This window comes from Lissotriton vulgaris, chromosome 5, assembly GCF_964263255.1.
Source record: "Lissotriton vulgaris chromosome 5, aLisVul1.2, whole genome shotgun sequence".
Lineage (NCBI taxonomy): Eukaryota > Metazoa > Chordata > Amphibia > Caudata > Salamandridae > Lissotriton > Lissotriton vulgaris.
In genome coordinates this window covers 1,984,765,870-1,984,787,174 of record NC_141693.1, presented here as the reverse complement: position 1 = coordinate 1,984,787,174, position 21,305 = coordinate 1,984,765,870, and the positions used below count along the sequence as shown (strand labels likewise).

The 21,305-nt window shown below is 47.2% G+C and overlaps 1 protein-coding gene across 1 annotated transcript in view; it reads right to left on the bottom strand.

The window, feature by feature from the left end:
• The window catches only part of RALGPS1 (Ral GEF with PH domain and SH3 binding motif 1), a 1,949,641-nt gene that overhangs the window by 104,181 nt on the left and 1,824,155 nt on the right, over positions 1 to 21,305 (bottom strand). The window lies entirely within an intron of this gene.

The following is a 21,305-nucleotide window of genomic DNA, read 5'->3' as shown; positions in this document are numbered from 1 at the left end:
GGATTCATCCTCTGTACAGGTGTCAAGCCTTTCTTGTTTACAGGCATACATACCTGCCAACTTGAAGAACAATCTCACCATGTTAGCAGGGGGGGGCAGGGCCTTGAAGGGGGCGGGCCTCGTACCAGAAGTACCTATGAGGCCCTATTGAACCCTGCCCCACCACATCCCCTAGCCTCCTCCTCACTAAAACACTAAAAACCTTGCTTAGGCTGGTGCCGATGTCCTGCGGTGTTTTCACACAGCCAAATGGATGACGGCAGTACAAGGCCTCAGATAATGAGCTGGAAAATCTCTATTTACAATTGTTTTTTGTCCCCTTTTCATTTTTTTACGTTTTTTCTGGAAATCGGTTCAAGGCAAGCCCCAAGATGGCTGCCAACACTTCCTGGTTTGAAGTGTTAGAAGCCAATCAGATCTCAGCATGAGAGCAGGAGGGGTTGCGGATCCTCCTCGTCCCTATATATACAATTGGAAATTTCTTTCAATAACTCCGCAACTACGAAACAGATTTACACCAATTCACAAAAAGGCCGCCTTCTGGACCAATAGCTACCTTCCTGCCAAATTTGGTGTAATTCAGCTCCGTAGTTCGGGCTGTAGCAATGTCTAAAGTTCCTATTGGAATTAACATCAGAAAAACGCATTTTGGGAACTCCCTTTTTCTCGGCCCCTGCTTGATGGTTCACCCCCAAACTGTCAAGACAGCCACTGGAGTGAGTGTCAAACTAGTTTTGGAAATTTCATGAGTATTTGTCAAACAATGCCAAAGTTATTGGCAAATGTAAAAAAAGCTCTCCATAGGGAACTACATTCTAACTAGAACTACCGACTGTCTGCCAAAAATCCCTTCTCTCCAAAGATTGAAGATGGCACGTCCTCCAATTTACATTACTTTATTGTTTGTCCACCATTATGGGTTCCGGCCAACTAGAGCAGCCTTGGTCACATGCCATGCACACATGCTGACAACACATTTGCGTACTCTACATCATAGATATGAAGACATAACTCACATTCCAATTCCTTGCAGAGGCTCATACATCTAAACAAAACATAATTGGCCCACTTTGTGCAATTAGTACAGATCCTGATCACGTTGGCTTGAGTTACAAATATTACTGTTATAAATGGCCATTGCCATATTTTGCATGATTATTCAATAAACCTCATTGATTGTTATTACCAACTCTTATTTGAAGATTTTTTATTGCACAATTTATCCAGAGGGCCTGGCTGCCCGATCTCATTCATACGGCACAAAACCATTATATACAGCTTATATTTCACAGTACTATGTATGACTTTCACAGGTTTCTTTTGCCAATGCCATTAATATATTGAATATACTCAGTGTGAATCAAGATGTGCTGTCCACAACCTGGTATCATTATAAAATGGCTTACAATCAAGCCCAAGTAGGCAATCACTGATTCAGAGTCAAAGTTTGACTTATTCCAATGTCCGCAACCTCTAGGGTAAAAGATTATATATTCATGACAAATAGACCCAATTCATACTTTGTACATGCTCGTGCCAGTGCATCTTAGATCACATGCATTGGCCCTAATGTCATTTATCCAACGGACCCACATTCCAGTGCAATATTATTCCAAACTAAGGGGCTGATTATGATGGCGGATTTCCCGCATCCACCGGGCCGGCGGAAGCCACCGCCGGCCCGGAGGATGCGGGAAATCCGCCACGGAGGCTACAAAGACCCACCGCCAAATTAGGATGGCTGGTGGGTCTGAGAATCTGTCCTCCGCTTTTCCGCCGCGGTCGCCTTCCGACCGCGGCGGAAAAGCATTAACATGGCTGGTGTTGTCTATCAGACACCGCCAGCCACATTAGGATGGAGTAAAAAGTATGCTTTACCACGGCGGCTTTTCCGCCGTGGAAAAGCATACGGACCTTCACTTCGGGGGCCCGTTGCGGGCCCCCTGGGTGAAGGAGGGGTGGTGGGTGCACATGGGGGGTACCTATGGTACCCCCCTGCATTTGCGTGGACAAAGCGGCAGGCACCGCGCGGTGCCTGCTGCTTTGTGCACGCAAATGCTGTGCATGCATTTTTAACATTGCGGCGGGTGCAGCTTGAAGCTGCACCCGCCGCAATGTTAAAGATTGAGGATGTGACCGCCACCCTGGCGGTCACATCCTAATCTGCACGGAGGGACCGCCGCAGCCCCTGCGGACGGTCTCTCCTACTCTATGGTGGCGGACGGACTCAGGTCCGTCCTCCATCATAATCGGCCCCTAAGTGGTGAGAAGACATTTAGAAACAGAAAAAGAGGGAGGAAAAGTGTAAACAAAAAAAAAAGAAGAAAAGAAAAAGAAAATAAAAGAAAAAACAAGAAAAGGAGAAAAAATGTGAACAGAAATCAGGCCCATGTGGGCATTCCCCCATTATCGTAATATACATAATTAGAGGCGGGAATGTAACTCTTCATCATGATTAAGACCATTCGGGGCTTTGCAGCTTAGACTTAATATACACCTCATCTCAAGTTCCCTCAGTGCTAGGACACGGTCCCCAACTTTCCTGTTCAGAGGCATGTATCAATCACAAAATAATTAATCTAATTAGCCTCGGATGAAAAACTAGCAAATCAAGTGCATTAACCTGAACAGCCTTGGGTATAAAACTATCAAGTCAAACTTCTTACTTTGAGCTTGCAGGTCATTCAAGGTTTACAATCCAGAGATAGGGCCATTGCACATCTTTTCTTATAATCTAGACTGGCTTCCACTCACAATAACCATTACGTCAAAGTGAAAGGAGACGTGGAGAGAGGCTGCAGAGGACAGCACACTTGAGCGCTGTACTTTAGAACCCCTGCGCAGAGTGGAACAGGTGGTCCTTCAACAGTCCTCTGAAGTCCACCTGGATTGGTGGTAGGCATAGGTTAAAGTGGAAGAGCGTTCTAGAGGGAAGGGGGTTCCACCGGATGGTCAGACTCAAGAACATCAGGGTGTAGGAGACTGACCTCAGGAATATGGTAGTCTGGTGGAAGGAAGGTAAAGTGATGTCATGCACCCCTCCCCCCTCCCCCTTCAGTTTCCTGTCCTTACCCCAGCTCTCCTTAGCCCTCTCTTTCTCTTAATCTCTGTTTATATCTCTGTGACTTTCTCTGTCTCTCTGCTTGTGTCTTCTTAGTCACAATACACTGAAACAGTCTGTGGCTACACTGGCTTCCAGATTAGCAGGGGCAATTACTACATGCTAAAGAAGTTGGGTATTTTATTAAAAACTATCATTTGTACTCCTTTATGATACTGACACTCAATACTAACCTCAAGGATGGACATGTGAGTGACAGTCAAGGTGATGTGTACCCTCAAATAGATTATGAATACCACAACTACAGTCAGTGGAGAGCTGGCATCTTATATTTGTATATGATGTCACATCTTTGTTTCTGTCTCTTGATGAAAATATAAGTACTTAAGACGAGATTCAGTACAGGGATCACTGAAAGATGCAGACCAACCTTCTCACACTATAGCTCAGGTGGGTGCATACTTTTGCACTAGCTAAAGATTGTTCCTCGTTTTGGAAGGTAACTGACCGTAGAGCCATAAGAGAAATCATTCAGTAAAAAGAGTCGGGGATCTTTCTGAGGAACATCTAATGGTAAAAGATTGGCCCACTTTCTGCAGACAAACGAATCTCACCCATGAAGGACCACGGATGTTTATAATAAAGCTTGGCTTATCTTCACAGCACAGAGCTCTGTATAATGTTTGGTGGTAAATCTAAACAACAGTCTAAGCCCTGGTGCTGATTAAAATAAGGTAGATGCTAATGTATTTTTGGTATCTCCCTGATATTTGTAAGACTTTTATAAACAAGCATTAGCAAAGCCAATAATTATGGTGTTGGTGGTCACCTTTTGACTTTATCAGCATTTGTTTTATTTTGTCATCGTTTTTGTAAAACTGTATTGTTGGTGGAGCTGCTGGGCCATCACCAGTATTAAAAAAATGGATAAAAAAGTTTTTTTGGGTCTCAAAAACCACACATTGACATAGTGGTCCTGGCACTGAAGGGAACCACTTTATGTGGATGTGTGTATTGTTAAAGCACAGAATGCCATTGCTCACCATGAAGTCAGCCAATGGTTACAGTGGGCTGACCCACTGCCCAATCGAGTACACTGTAGTGGGTGGCAGAAAATGTAAATGACTAACCCTGGGCGTAGTTTGAGTAGTAGCGCTATGTGTAGCTAAGCGAAGTGGACTTCCCGCTACGCGTAGCTACACGAACTGCGTAGTGCGGTAGGGAAAATGCTGTTCGCACTGATTGCACAGTGCTGGATGCTTGACCGCACTGTGCAATCATTGCAAACGGCATCTTGCACAGTGCAAGCGGTCGTTTTCTGCTGCTCGAGTAGATTTGTACTCGAGTGGCAGCTTTCTCAACGGAGACCGGTAGTTTCTCATTGCGAGTGGTCGCAAGCATACGCGACCACTCGTACTGAGAAACCTGACCTCCCCTTGTTGAGAATCCCGCCGGGAGGTTTATTTTCCACGCTCGCGATCAGCAGCTTGATGTTGCTGATTGCAAACGAGGAAAAAGTCTAGCTGGGATGTTGATTTTGCTCGCTCGCGGTCGCCAACTTGACGTTGAGGACCGCGAGCAAGCAAAAAATGCCCGCTACGAGTTTTTGCACTGTGCTACGTGCAATTCGCGTAGCGCGTAGTAGCGCAAACTACGCACGCTCCCCGAGTGAAGCGTAGTCCTACGCCCAGGGTTATAAATGATAACACCACACTAATCAATGAAGAGTATCAGCTGGAAGCCCCTATTAGTAAATATATTTTATGTCGATGTTTAGTAAAATTGAAAGGTCTTGACTAACACCAAACATAATATAAATAAAATGTAGGATTATAATTCAACAAAGCATGGAGTGAAACGAAATTTGATTAAAATGGGATCCCTTTTATTAAGAATTGGGAAAACTTTCATGAACAATATTGCCTGTTCCTGTTTGTTTATTTATATATTTATGTCACATTTTTTGTATATGAGAACCAGGCACAAGAAACAGAGACCTTTACATATGTACAGGTAATTTCAAAAAGCAAGGAAAATAAAATATGCAAGGACAGTCTAACAATATGATTTGTTTAGATAAGCAAAGTGAGTTTAGCATGCTTAGGAGAAGTGTTCTGACAGCCACATATAAACGTACTAACAGAACAACATACTAACAAAACAGTTTAGGTTATCTACTTTTGTAAAGATCTATTACATTTACAGGTGTTAAAGAACCAGTCATCTAGTGATAACTTTCACATGGAAATGGCACTGAAATATTAGATATTAAATGTCATGGGGGATAAGCCCTGATGGAGGGGAATAGAATTCTAGGGCGCACCCTGAATCCTGGAAAGGGGCGACCACTCGGTCCCCCCGAACGTATGGCAGAGTACCTCGATCCCCCCGGGAAGCCATTTTGGGCGGGAGGCGCGTCTCGGCTGGTATGCCCGAAGCGGCGTAGCCGGGGCGCGCTTTTTCCCGCCCTAGAGTGGGCTGGCCTAGACACTGACGCGGCTGGCCACGCCCTCGGGGCAGGCAGGGGCGGGTTTACGCCCGCCCTGAAGACGGATAAAAAGGGACGCAAGACCTGAAGGCATCCTCTTGTTCCTGTGCTCTGAAGCTGCACCTCCTCGCTGTACGAGAGCTCGAGACGGAACAAAGAGCCAATTTTGAGCGTTTTAATCGTTCTTGTTTGTTTTACAGTTACTCTGTTGGAGAATGCCGAAGAAGGCGGGAAAACGCATGACTACTGAACAGATGCTGCGTGTTCTCATGAAGGAGATGTCCGAACTAAAGAAGCGGCTGGATAAGAACGAGGAAGGGGGACCAAAACGTCCTTTGGCGGGAGCAGCCCCGGGAGGGAAAAACAAGAGGCCCAGGAGGGGAGCAGCGGGAGAAGACATCCCGGGTCCCAGTGCCCCGCTCGAGGCACCAACTCCCGTGCCGGAGGAGGGGAATCCGATACCCGTTGTGGTCACCCCCGTGTCCGAGGACGATATGCCGCCCGAGCTGGCAGCACAATTGGCAGCGTGGTTGGGTAAAGGTAACGAGGGCGCCACGGCTGTCGACGCGCAGGCGCTGATGAAGCAACTGCGTGAGAAACGGGAGGCAGCCAAGGTGTCCGTGCCGGCTGCAGTAGTGGACAGGACACCAGGGACGGGTGCGACCGCAGAGGCAGCGTCCGGTGCAGGTAAGCGGCCATTGCCGATTGCGAGGGATGAGTCAGCACCCTCTCGTAGAGAAAGATTGGGTCAACATGTTCCTTTGACGATTAAGGAAAACATTTGGGCAGGGGAATATGTGAACATCTTCTCGTTGCTTGTTGATCATTATGAGGTGGAGCATGTTAAGGGTCAGAAGGATCTCATGCACCCGAGTGTTTGGCGCGCGAAAATGGCCGCCTTTAAAGTGAACGAGAATATTGGCAATTGGGGCAAGGCATGGGGAATTTTTACGTCGATCTTAGGGGAACGTAGGCCTGAGTTGCTTTCCGAGTTGCCAACCTATCAGTCGCGAATCATGGGGTATTCGACATCACACCAGGGTAACCATTGGTTCTGCTACGATAATCTGTTTAGAAAGGCGAAGGAGCATAACAAAAGCTTAACCTGGGATTGTTACGATTCTTTGACATGGGATAAAATGAAGGAGACGGGTATGTTGAAAATGCCACTGGTAGGAAGTAATGTTGGCGAATCCTCCCGCCATTATGGGGGGACGCCCTTTCGTTCAGGTACGGGTACCGAAGATCACCCGAGACCTGCCGGCAATGCAGGAAAAAGGGGGTTCTGCTTTAATTTCAACAGAGGTAAATGTACTAGGCCACAGGGATCGTGTAAATTTAAACATGAGTGTAGTGGATGCGGGTCGTCCCATCCTGAGTCCACGTGCAGAGCCAAAACGGGTGATAATGGGGGGAGAGGAGGCGCCAAACAGGTCTAATACAGTCCGAGGGGCGCCTTTACCTACCCCGATTGATACCTTGGCGATGATTCCCTGGCTCAGTGAATACCCGGATCGTACTTCTGCTGGGGTGCTGCGGAACGGTTTTTCCTATGGTTTCCGCATCCCGGTAGGGGACTTTCAGGGTGTGGAAAAGTGTAAAAATCAACTTTCCGTCCTGCAGCATACGACCGTAGTACAGGATAAGATCCGGAAAGAGGTGACTCGAGGTCGGGTCACCGGCCCGTTTAGTGTACCCCCGGTCCAGAATTTTGTTTGTTCCCCGTTAGGGGTGGTCCCCAAGAAGGATCCAGGCGAGTTCCGACTGATTCATAATTTATCAGCTCCACGTGGTCTTTCTGTAAACGATGCAATAGATCCAGAAGTGTGTTCGGTGCGGTACGCATCCTTCGATGAGGCCGTAGCCATTTTGAATCGCCTGGGGCCCGGGGCGCTGATGGCGAAATCAGATATCGAATCAGCGTTCCGACTGCTCCCGGTACACCCAGACGACCAGCGTCTCCTGGGATTCATGTTTCAGGGTTGTTATTACATGGATAGGTGTATGCCGATGGGGTGCTCTATATCTTGTGCCTATTTCGAGAAATTTAGTAGTTTCCTACAATGGGTCTTCACACAGAAGACGGGTTTCCAACATGTAATGCATTACCTTGATGATTTTTTGTTCCTTGGGGCAGCCGGGGATCTCGAGTGTGGCCAGGCCTTGGCCGAATTTTGTGTGTTAATGAAACAGTTTGGTGTGCCATTGGCACCAGGTAAGACGGTGGGTCCTGCGACTTGCCTTGAGTTTCTGGGGATCGAGTTAGATTCCAGTGAGGGTTGTTTTCGATTGCCAGCTGACAAAGTTGGGAAGTTCAGGGCAACTCTGCAAGTATGTATAAATGCATCTAAAGTTACGCTGCATCAACTACAGCAGTTGGTGGGACAGTTGAATTTTGCCCTGAGGGTGATACCAATGGCCCGCCCCTTTTCCCGGTCAATTTCCCAAGCTATGGGCGGCCTAAAGGAGGGCCATCATCACACGAGACTATCGGCTGAGGTCCGCCAGGACATGCGTATTTGGTTAGCATTTCTGGCGGATTTTAATGGTCGAGTGGTCTGGAACAAACCAGCCGTGTCCTCTGACGAGCTGGGGCTGTGGACAGATTCAGCAGGAAGCATAGGTTTTGGTGCCATCTTTGGCACAAAATGGTCGGCACAGAGATGGCCGACATGGTGGCATGACAGTGGTCTGACAACTAACATTGCTTTCCTGGAACTTTTTCCCATTTTGGTGGCCCTGAGAACCTGGCCCGAAGGGTTCAAAGATCACTCTGTCATATTTTGGTCTGACAATATGACCGTGGTTGAGTGCATCAATAGTCAGGCAGCACGTTGTAAATTGATTTTAAGACTGCTCAAAGAAATTGTTTTACTATGTATGCAACTGAATGTGCTATTCAGAGCAAAACATGTCCCAGGGGTAATGAATCAGGCGGCTGATGCACTGTCTCGTTTTCAAATGCAGGCTTTCTCGGGTTTCCTTCCCTCAGCGGACCCAGAGCCGGCACCCTTTCCCGAAGCTCTCTGGTCTCTCGGTGCCCCGAACTTCGTCACCTCGTGGGAGAGAGTCTAGCACCAAGGACGAGGAAGGCATACGAAGGGGCGTTTCGGTCCTATTTAGCCTTTTTGGGGACTGATAGAGAGCGGCTTTGGGGTCACGAGGAATGGGTAGTGAATTTTCTGATGTCATTACGTAGGGCTGGGAAATCGGTGGCTACGGCCCAGAGGCATCGTGCTGCCATTTCCTTTGTTGCCAGAGCACACGCTATCCAGGACCCGACAGCGTCTTTCGTTGTACAGAAAGCGCTGCGTGGGTGGCAACGCCTTGAGGGTCGCAGATTAGATGTAAGGCGCCCGATAGGTTTGGATAGATTGTCCCAGTTGTTGGCCACACTCCCGGCCACATGTTCATCTCAGTTTGAGGCGGTACTGTTCCGAGCCGCTTTTTCGCTAGCATTTCACGGGGCGATGCGGGTAAGCGAACTAGTTGCAAGGAACAAACTGGATGTGGCAGGGGGTTTGTGCCAGGAACACGTTCAGATCAGGGGAGAAACAATGACAGTCTCCTTTGTAAGGTCTAAGACTGATCAAGATGGGATGGGTGACTGCGTAATCATACGCAGGATTCCCGAGTCCTCCATGTGTCCGGTAAAGTGTTTAGAAGATTACCTAGCACGAAGGGTGGCATCATGGGGGGGGACTTTGTTAAGACACGCAGACGCCACCCCACTGACGAAATTTCAGTTTCAGCGGGTGCTTGCGATGTCAATTGCCGCTGCGGGCTTGAACCCGGGCGAATTTGGGACCCATTCCTTTCGGATAGGGGCTGCTACGGAAGCTACAGCCAGGGGTCTTAATGTTGAACAAGTGAAACGAGTGGGGCGTTGGTCCTCCAATTGTTATAAGAGATACGTGCGGTTGCACATGTTGTGAAGCTGTAATAATGTACTCACGCTTCTTGTTTTTGTTTGGTTTTCAGTTACGCAAGCCTACGAGGCGGGGCGGACTATGCAGTCGACCCAACACCGGGCCAGCGGTCAGACATCACCGGCTGTGAAAAAGGAGGTGTGGGTCGTGGGCCACTCATACGTGAGGCGTGCCGCGGACGTATTCAAAGCAGGTGATATGATTCACGTAGCTGGGGAATACGGGTACAGGGTGTCCTTCCACGGAAGAGGCGGTCTCTGTATTGACCAGTTTCAGTCATTTTTCGAGGGTCTGTTAGGGCGGACGAGGTCACCGCCGGCTATAGTTATAGTGCATTTAGGGGGCAATGATTTGGTCACCACCGGTAGACGACTTCTCCTGGAGGCAATGCTTTCCACTGTAAGTTGGTTGGCGAGGAGAGTTCCGGGGTGCACAATTGCGTGGTCCCATATGATCCCACGAATGGTGTGGCGGGGGGCTATTTCTATTTCCGCTTTGAATCATTCTGTTAGAAAACTTAATAACAAAGTGAGTAGGTTGTTCCGTTCCAGGACATTGCATTCTATTTCGCATGGCTGTATTAATGATGACAGTATGTATTTGGGGGATGGTGTGCATTTGTCTCGGGTGGGGAATGAGTTACTCATAGGAGACTTCTTAGCATGGTTAAAAACGTTACAACATGACCTTTAGGTAGGAGCTTTGTGGGGGGGTCCGGATAGCCGGTCAACTATCCGGCCTGTGGCGGTAAGGTCATGATCGGTGAGCACTAATTGGAAGATCCCTATGAGTGGGCGTCACCCAACACGGATGGGAGCGCTCGGGAGAGGTGGCCTTTGGCCCCTCAACGGGGAGGCGGTCCCTTCTAAGGATGGGTCGCCGAAAGAAAAGGAAAGGCGGTCAAGGCCCCTTCCTGTGTAGGAGGGGTTACAGCCCCCTCCTGGGGAATTTCCCGGGGCCAGTAACGTCTGCGACGGCAGATGTGGTAAGTTGTGCGGGGTTTGGGGGGAGGTCTACGATACCTTCTAGATAACCTCACACGAGTCCTCGAACGACCTTTAACTGGCGTCGAGTTTATTGGTGCCCCCGTCAAGTCAAGGGAAATTGGTAGTTTGCACTTGAGGTACGCCTCAGTGCTGTCGCCCCTCCCAAGTGGGGGGGGGTATTTCTGGTTAGGGATCTTGACACCGGTTACGACCTTGCCGTTGGCCCTTAAACGTTAGGATGTACAATTTCAATATTTCAAGAAAATGTTTTGTAAGATGTTAGTTCGGCTAGGAGAACCTCTGTATTAGAGAATCTGTTAAGGTTAGCCAAACATCGCAATGTGGTAATGAAATTGTACATTAATATGAACTGTTTAATGTTTTAATTTTTGTTTTAATAAATACGGCCGGGAGGGTCACTCCCTCCCTCTTCCAAAAACTTTAAGAGCTGTTTCCGGTTTCCCTCCTTTGGGGATTGTGTTGAGAGGGGGTGGCGGGTATCTCAGCCATATGGAAAGGGGCGACCACTCGGTCCCCCCGAACGTATGGCAGAGTACCTCGATCCCCCCGGGAAGCCATTTTGGGCGGGAGGCGCGTCTCGGCTGGTATGCCCGAAGCGGCGTAGCCGGGGCGCGCTTTTTCCCGCCCTAGAGTGGGCTGGCCTAGACACTGACGCGGCTGGCCACGCCCTCGGGGCAGGCAGGGGCGGGTTTACGCCCGCCCTGAAGACGGATAAAAAGGGACGCAAGACCTGAAGGCATCCTCTTGTTCCTGTGCTCTGAAGCTGCACCTCCTCGCTGTACGAGAGCTCGAGACGGAACAAAGAGCCAATTTTGACCCACCCACCAGCCCCTGAGGACAGCAAGTTGTTTTGAATAAAGTTTGATGTGGTAACTCTAATTCTTTGTTTACAGGTGTGATTAGTATCGTGATAACGTTGAATATGCAATAAAGAATGGTCAATTTGTGGTATGTTTTACAAATAAAGTAATCCTGCTTTAGTGTTCATCAGTAAGCATGTTTTAATAAAATGGTTGTTGTTACTGTCTTCCAAGTAATTGAGTCATTTAGTAATTTAGTTAGAATTGTCGTATTTATTTTGGTCGGGCGGTAAGGTCATGATCGGTGAGCACTAATTGGAAGATCCCTATGAGTGGGCGTCACCCAACACGGATGGGAGCGCTCGGGAGAGGTGGCCTTTGGCCCCTCAACGGGGAGGCACCCTGAATCCTTACCCCAGATTATCGATGGAACACAATATTGAGGACAAAATAATGAAAAAAAAAATATCAACAGGTAAGTAAGTCTAGATTCTCCATACCTAGCTACACATATTTGTACCTATGATGTACATATATATTCAAGGTACGTACATGTGGAGTTAAGAATAGTAAATATATATCACCCATATGCACTTACCTTTCATTATTGTGCCCTCAATATTCTATCCTTGATATTCGTCTATGACAATATTCTGGGGTCGATATTTAGTGGCACCATAGGAATTCTAAAAGTTTTGTAAAATGGGTAACAGGTGACTATTAAAGTTAAAGATGATTGTTACCATTGTGTGTCATTATTACTGTGACAAGTGATAGTTGTGATCAAGTGGAATCAGCTTTTTTATAGGTGAGTATTGGTGTTGCACGCGATTATTACTGTTATATGTCATTATTACTGTCAAAGGTGCTGAGGAGAAGATTTTTAATCCCCGTGTTGAAAAAATGGGGCTTGAGACAACGTAGAACAGCACTGTTGAGATTACAAATCCTGGAGGATGAACTGATTATGTTCCTTTTGTCAAAGAAGTAAACAGGTATGTCAAGCACTCTCAAAATTACGTAATGTTGCCAATGATTATTATTATCATTCACAAGTTTTCTGGTTAAAGTTCATTGACAGGAAATAGACTTCCAAAATATGGATCCAGACCAGATGTTAGACTTCAAATCTTTATTTTATATACATTAAGGGTATTTCCAGCTTGTCCTGCCAACACGTGTTTCGTCTCATGGAGACTTTTTCAAGGCAAAAGGAAATTGCGCATTGATGTTAGAGGACACGAGTCTTGATTCCCAATATGGATGTAAACGAGTTCTAAAAGAACACACAGGCAGTATGAATCCCAGAAACAGTTTTTCAAAGGGACGCAATCCCTATAGTTTTGGTCATTAGATCCTAATAGTGTAGATCATGGAACGACGTCCAAGATGATTGTTCAATGTATAATATGGTCGACTTGATAAATACAACTCTATCACTGCGTGGAGATGGGTTCGTTATTCTTAAATTCGTGAGAAGACCATGATAAGTCACTCTTTTCAGCGCATCGTAACGTGGGACCTCCACTGCTATCAGCTGATAGCAGTGGAGGTCCCACGTTACGATGCGCTGAAAAGAGTGAATGATAATAATAATCATTGGGAACATTACTTAATTTTGAGAGTGCTTGACATACCTGTTTACTTCTTTGGTTCTCAATATTAGCAATTCTTGCTAGTTCAACACCCCTCGTGGTGGGTGTACAACAGGATAATAGTGCACCTCATATAAATAACTGCATAAAATTTACATTACACGTATACATGCTTTGAGAACTGTATTACTTGCATGTGCGGACGTTTTCTCTGTCAGAGAAACACTACCACCACATAATCATTTTGTATCATGTTCCTTTTGTCGTCGTTCTTAAAAGCTATGGTCAGACATAGGATCACAATGAATTGATATGTAACAACCTTCCAAGTCACCGTAAATTCTCTTAATGCCCTTTTATTCTACTGTACTTATATGTATTAAGATAATGTTTTTATGGAAAATAATACTTTTATAAAATGATCTGTTTTTTATTGTGCTTTTATGGTTTTTAAAATCAAAATCGAATAAAGCAGTTTTTGACTTTGATTTTGACTGTCAAAGGTGATAATGATGCGCATGGGTGAATATTACCATTAAAGGTGGTTACTTTTAAGGGTAAGTATTACTTCACAGGTGAATATTATTGCCACAGGTAATTATTGTTATGTGTGATCATTATTGTTACAGGCTATGAGCACTGATGTGTGTTTATTCCTGCCACAGGTAATTGTTAATGTCAAATGAGATTATTAACTATTAGTATTTGTGATTATTACGGTTACAAATATTCGAAAACATATTCATAATTGTTTTCGAGATCTATATTTTGAAAGATGAGACTTTAATCATTCAAAGTGGGTGAATGAATGAATGAATAAAATATTTAATAAAGCGCGCGATGGCCGAGCGGCTTCCTGGCGCTGGGGACCTGATCAAGAACTCGGCAGAGGGGACCCAGGGAAGATTAAGAGGGGAATGCCTGAAGGAAGAGGAAGGTTTTAAGGGCTTTGCGAAAGTGGGAGTAGATGGGAATGGAGCGAATAGAGAGAGGAAGGCTATTCCAGAACTGGGGGGCAAGGACTGAGAATCGGGTTCCCCCGGTTCTGGATTTGCGGAAACGAGGGGTGTGAAGAAGAGAGAGAGAAGAAGAACGGAGGGTGCGGACAGGGGCATGAGAAGAGACAAGAGTGTTGATGAACAGGGGTGCGGAGCGAGAGTGAGCCAAGAAAGCTAGACAGGCCAGTTTGAAAAAGGATCTGAGACGGACAGGGAGCCAGTGAAGTGATTTAAGAGCCGGGGTGATATGAGAGGATTTGGGGAGGGAAAGGATGAGACGAGCAGCTTGGTTTTGAATGGCCTGTAGGCGGCGAGATTCGTAAGCAGGTATGCCCACGTACAGGCCATTCCCATAGTCAAGGCGAGAGATGACGAGGGCCATGACTATGGATTTGAGAGCATCAGAGGAGAAGAAGCGGGAGATTTTCCGGATTAAACGGAGGGAAAGAAAGCAGGAGGACACAACAGAGCTGATCTGACTGTGCATGGATAAGTCATGACTGACTTTGATGCCAAGAGTGCGGACAGAAGAAGAGGGAACAGGGGGGGGACCAAAAGAGAGGGGCCAATGTGCGGGAGTCCAGGGGTTGGAAGAGCCACCGGTGAGAACAAGTTCAGTTTTATCTGGATTGAGCTTCAGTTGGTTAGCGCACATCCAGTCAGAAATGAAAACTAAAGTGGAACAGAACTTGGGAAGAGAGTCAGGGGAGGAAGAAAGATCGAAAACGAGCTGAAGGTCATCTGCGTAGTTATACACAGAGACCCCCAGCTCAAGAAGAGAAGTGATGAGGGGGTGAATATAGAGATTGAAGAGGAGAGGGGAAAGAGAAGAGCCTTGGGGAACTCCCCAAGTGACAGGACGGGGAGGAGCGGAAAAACCGGAAAGATGAACTGCCTGGGACCTATCCTGAAGGAAGGACGCCAGCCAGGAAAAGGCCACGCCCCGAATGCCCGCTGCGCTGACACGGTCGAGAAGGATGGCATGGTCGACCGTGTCAAACGCAGCGGACAAGTCGAGAAGGACCAGAGCTTGGGGGAGATTGGAATCAGCCTTCCCCTTAAGCTCGTCCAAGACTGCGAGGACCACCATCTCCGTGGAGTGGCCCGGGCGAAATCCTGCCTGGTGGGATGCAAGGAGGCTGTTCTCCTCAATGTAAGAGGAGAGGCAAGAAGTGACATGAGCCTCGAGGATCTTGCCAAGGTAGGGAAGGAGAGAGATGGGACGGAAATTGGAGGGAAGAGAGGGATCTAAGCCAGTTTTTTTTAAAATCGGAAGGACTATGGCAGATTTGAAAGAGGAGGGGACAGATCCAAGAGCCAGAGAGGAGTTAAGGAGAGCAAGAGGAGGTCCAGAGCAAGTGGTGAAGAGGGTTTTAAGAATGCGTGCTGGCGCGCAATCCATGGGGGAACCGGACTTGATTTTGATCAGTAGATTTAGAAATAGTTCAGTGGAGAGAGGAGGGAAGGAGGAAAAAGAGGAGGGAGGATAGATGGAAAGACAGGTGGGGCGGGGTGGTGGCAGTGTGGGAATGTTGGCTTTGATCTTAACAATCTTATCAATAAAAAAATCGTTGAGTGAAGAACAGAGGGACTGTGAGGGAACCGGACTGGGGGTGGAGCGATCAGAGGTGGCAAGATTGTAGACCAGAGAGAAGATTTCACGGGATTTGTTATTCGCGAGAGCTACTCTCTCAGAGAAATAGGCGGTTTTAGCCGCCAGGATCGCTTTTTTATATTCAGCAAGGAGTGATTTGTATTTGGCGCGCAACAAGGGGCAATAGTTCCGTCTCCAGTGGCGTTCCGACCGCCTTAGGTCGAGTTTAAGGGTTTTAAGTTCTGGAGAGAACCATTTGTGCGCGTCATGAGGACGCATCGCCTTGATCTTTTTAAGCGGAGCGACAAGGTCGCAGGAGGAGGAAAGCCATGTGCCAATGGCATTGACCTGAGAATCAAGAGAAAGATTGGTAAGGGTAGGGACAGATGAAGCCAAAGTGAGCGAGAGAGAGTCAAGGTCCGTTCGATTCCAATTGCGGGCTGAGATGTTCTTGGGGAGGGGAGACTTGTCAACCACTCCCAGGTGGATGGCAAAGGAGATGGAAAAATGATCCGACCAGACGCATGGGGAGACAAGAGGGGGTGAAACAATGGGGCGAGAGGACCAGATTTGGTCCAAGATGTGACCCTGGACATGAGTGGGAACTGAGATATGAGAAGTGAAGTTTAGGCATTGGAGAGTGCCTGAGAAATCTTTCGAGGGAAGGTGGGTTTAAGATTATTGCTACTTTAAAGGTGATACTGACTTAAATTGGCGTCCAATTACCACCCTGGACGATTGCTAAGCAGAGTGATAAAATATTACATTAATCTTGCAGTGAGGCAAGGAAGCACCACAGCAGTTTGTCATTGCCATCAACTGGACAATTACACACTCTAGAGTCAAAAGAAACTATATATAACTAGGAAGGTGTAACTTTTAGGACCCTTTTCAAAAAAGTCACAAGAAAGATGTTGGAACTTAACTATTCTAGAATTCTAACCGCCCGATTCATCAAACAAAATTGCGCTCGCAAAGGGCCAGATTCTGAGAATCTGGCCCTTTGCGAGTGTGATTTTTGCATTTGGGATTCAGCAGCCCAAATGCAAAAATCGCTAATTGCGATCTCGCAATTTTGCGAGGAATTACATTTAAGGAATCTCTATTTGAGATTCCTTAAATGCAATTCATCATCCAATTTTTTTTTGCGAATTCGCAATTTCTGGCCGCAATTTACCGCGAGGTCAGACCTCGTGGTAAATTGCGAAAACTCAGAAAAATGCATTTAAATGCATTTTTCTGAGTTGCATGTTACACACACACATGTCCTTTGGACATGTGTGTGTGTGCAACACCTGTGTAAAATTTCATTTGAGGGGTGCTACAGGGGGCCTTTGGACACCCCTGACACCCTTCAAATCGCTATCTTATTTGCGATTAGCAAATTGCTAATCGCAAATAAGGAATACTCCCAATTCATTCCTATGGGCCTTTTGGCCCATAGGAATGAATGGCGAGTTATTCCTTATTTGCGATTAGCAATTTGTTAATCGCAAATAAGGAATATGTGGGAATCGCATTTCTTTATGCAATTTCTACATGAATCCCGTTTTGCGAGTCCTTAATAGCGATTCGCTATGAATCGCTATTAGGGGCTCGCAAAACGGGAGAATGATGAATCAGGCTGTATGTTTGGAGTAACTGTGGCAATGGCGGAGGAGCGTCGCCCCACTGCCTGGCTCAGTGCCAGCAAATGAAAAATAAATTGATGTTCTAGCAATGTTTAATTTTCATTTGCTGGCTCTGTGCCACGCTGTAGAGGGGGGCGAGCCGAGGCATGGGAGGGGGAGGAGGAGTGCTATGTGCATTCTCTAAGTGCTCATATCTAAGCCTGGGTGGGTAACTCCGCTCAGCCAGCAGAGTTTCCAGAGTTTTGCCTACTCCGCACTCCGTTGAGAACGCAAAGTTCAGGCAAGATTCTGTGGCAGAGAGGAGTTAGCCGGCCCCTCCACCCTCCCTATTGTAATTATAATTAAAAAAGGCACTTACCTGCTGTGGTTACCTCCTCCTCGCCATGATATCCCTCTCCTTCCTCTTACATTAGGGAGGATGGAGGGAAGCGGAGCGGAGCTCCACGGAGCTTCTTTCCAACTCCGTGGATCTCTGCATAGTGGCACTACTCCAGCTCTGTCCGGGGTTACTCATATGTGTTAGGCCGGCCAAAACACACATGCGCACTTAGGTTTCTCCAGCCCGGCTGCATTGGACAGGCGGGCTGGAGAAACTCCACAGACTACCTAGTCTGAGGGGATTGTCTTTTCAGCCCACTCAGGCATTTCCCTGTGCTGCTCTAAAGCACAGGGATTGGATGGGAGTCTGTCCCAGGAGCTGCTGACACCAGGAAAAGGAGAGGAGGCGTGATGCGACACGGGAGGTGGCCAGCGGCTTCAGGTAAGTTCTTTTTTTATACATATCATTCCTACCCCACGTGACCCATCCCACGTTTCCTTCACCTGCCCCACTACCGTTTGTTTGTGGCGGCCTCTCATGGATGTCCACAAACCAATCTGTAATTTAGATCCCACCATGGTGGAATAATTTCAGTTTTCATGAAACACTTCTGCAGGTAACATTAGGTCAGTCCTATTTGGTGAATCAGGGATTGCAATTTGCCATCACAAAGGGATTAATTTTCACATCTAACTTGAACCTGGGTTGACACTTAGGTTCGTTGATTAGTCCCCCAGTTTTAATAAGGAATTACAAATAAGCGCAGGACCAATCAACACAACCATTCTATTTGTGATGCGCAATCAAAGGCCAAGGGCTCAGCTTGAGGAACAACAAATAGAATGACAAACGGATATCCTATGATTTACAATGCACATTAAAGACACCGTGTAGTAGCTGCTCCGCGTGAGTGTTCCTCTCGTGGGCAGTATGTTGTGTCATGTGTCAAGTCCAGGGCCGGCGCTAGGCATGGGCAGTGTGGGCAGCTGCCCAGGGGCTCGCACTCATCTAAAAAACTGGGGGCCGGCTTCACTGTGAAAGGCCACGCTTTCACAGTTAGCCCAAATGCTCCTCCAGGGCCCCCTCCCCACCCAATCCCAATACACATACGAGATGTCTCGACCTTGCTGGTCAGGGCGTTGTGAGATTCCTGGGGGTGCAGGGGTGGGGGAAAGGGCAAACAGAGTAAGGACTGCAATTATGTTGGCTCACAGTGTCAGGGGCGGGGCAGCACCTTTGTTAAGTACCGGCCATTCCCTTTCTGAGTTTTGTTAGTAGGCGAAAGAATGTCCCTTTGAGTCCAGGAACAGCTGGACTTAGGTAAGGAGAGGTGGGAGAGGGGAGGAGGGAGCAGCCAGATCACCGGCTTTTTTAAAACTTTTGCATCACCCATTTCTTTAATGAGAATATGCATTTAAAATGTATGTACAACTGCTGTGGCAGAGCAGTGTTTTGTGAAATGCCTCGTTGCTGCTTCGAAGGCCCGGGGGAGAGGGGACCCTTTCCATGGGCCTCTAAGCACTAGAGAAAGCTGCAAGGTCCAGATGTGGGGGCCCCCCTTACCTGGGCTTTGTAGCCATTACTCCCTCTTTCCATTATTTGTACCCCTGTGAAATGTATCCAAAAAATAAACACCTGCTTAGGTAGTCTTTTTCTAACATTTTTCACTCCCAAAGTGCAGCCTCGGAATGGAGAGAAATAAAAGGTTAAAAATGTGAAAGGTAACTGAAGAAAGACAGAGTGTGTCGAAAAGGGGCCAGATTGATTTTATGCAAAACACATTAGGGCCACTTTACAGAGTTTGCCAGTGAAGCGCTACTTTTGTTTTCTTGTCTTTCTCTGAACTGAGCAGCATTGTTTTTCCCGGGTGGGCACCATTCCTGAAGGTACTGTGCAATACCTGCCTGATGTGCAGATTGGAAAATAAAATGCATACCACTGCTCTGTATTCACGAATGTGGTCTTTTTAAACCACACTGCCTACGTTTTGTAAGGATCTAAGCAATGGACATTGAAAAGGGTCCCTCCCGGCTCGGTAGTCATGTCCTTACCTTTTCATGCAAAAGCACTCACTGATTCTGAACAGTGAGTGTAAAAGCGTTGAGGTTAGCATGTTGTTCCTGCTTACATTTCACATGCTTTACTTAATCTTGCATTCCCTATGTGTGTTTGCTTTTTCCATTATGTTACTTTTTTTAGGCAGCATATTACTCTTGTCTAGTGCGTAATTGGAATTGCATCGCTTCGAGATGTTTATAGCAGGGCGCAATTGGGTTGAAGGTGGAGGCAGTGCGAGTTTCTCTAGTGGGGCAGTATGGTGTTCAGTGGGGGAGAGGATGTGGCACTATGGTCAGAGCTGCCAAATTTGGAACTGTGGAACCAGGTTCAGCCTTCATGACCAGTCCACCAGACCACTCTCCTGAGAGAGCACATTTCCATGCTAAACCTTAGCAGGCCCTGAAAGACCTTAGAAGAATGGTATCTGAGCACCAGCAGGTGGACCATAGCGGTGGCAAGTGTGGGTTAACCTTGAAGGCCTGTCCACTACAACCCCTATTGATGCTCACCTCCAGTCTTGCGGGCAGGCCTACAAAGCAGCACACCCTAGAGCAACAGTGACTCTGTCACGGAGGTCACAGGACCCTTGAGCAGGGAGGCTCTAGGGCGGTGCGACCGGTGAGATCCACTGAGAGCTGACTTCGGGTGGGGGCATCAAGTTTGTGAGAATGTTGAATTGAAAATTGAATTGAAAATTCCATTTATATAGCGCATAACCACCCGAAGGCCTCGCAGCGCTAGAGACTGAATTCTGTGTGCGACTGCAGGGAAAGATTAATGCGCTTTTGAGAACAGATGGGTTTTCAATTCTCTCCTAAATGACATCAGGTTGCTGTTTTTCCTGAGGGACAGGGGTAGGGAGTTCCATGCCTTCGCCGCTGAATAGGTGAAAGAGCGGCCGCCCCATCGGGCTCTCTTGATTTTTACTTTGGTTGCCAGGTGCAGTGAAGCTGAACGTAGGGTTCTAAGCGGCACATACGGCGGTATTAGAGGGTACAGTACTGCCGGGCCAGTTTGATGAAGGGATTTGTGCAGGATGCACATGGCCTTGAATAGTGATCTTGAGGCTACTGGAAGCCAGTGAAGCTCCTTTAGGGCGGTTCTCGCTGACTGCCAGCGAGGGATATTAAACAATAGGCGGGCGGCGCAGTTTTGGGTGACCTGAAGTTTTTTTGTCACTGTTGCCGGGGCCCCAAGATATAAAACATTTCCGTAGTCCAGGCGGGAGAGAATCAGGGCCTGGACCATGACCCTCCTCGCCTGGAATGGGAGCAGAGGGAGCATTTTCCGGAGCATTTTCATTAGCCCTATGCATACCGAGGCAGTGATAGTAGCTTGGGACGAGAAGTCTAGCGCTCTGTCCAACCAGACTCCCAGACTCTTTATCTGCTCTTTAGGAGGGGGGGGAGTACCGAGACACAGAGGCCAATCATCCAGGAAGGAGGTAGGGGAGGAATTACCAAGCACCATGATCTCGGTCTTCTCCCCATTGAGCTTGAGGTGGGAGAGTTGCATCCACCCAGCTACAGCCTCCATGTTGTGTTTCTAAAAGCACTTGCTGCGTTCTTCCTGGCCTACAGCAATTTTCGGCAACAATAAAAATATCATGATAACTCCGGTGATTAATGTTTCTTATTAGAGAGAGATAGAGTTTTGTCAGGTGGAAGTTTTGACTTGTGAAACGGTAGTGCAGAGGGTTAATGTGCCTGCTGCAAAGAACATGTACCGTGCAGATCACTAAGTCAACATGATGTAAATAGGCCAGTGGGTTACTGCTTTTGTAAGAGATCCTTTTGTTACTTGCAGTTTATAAGTTAAAATCCTA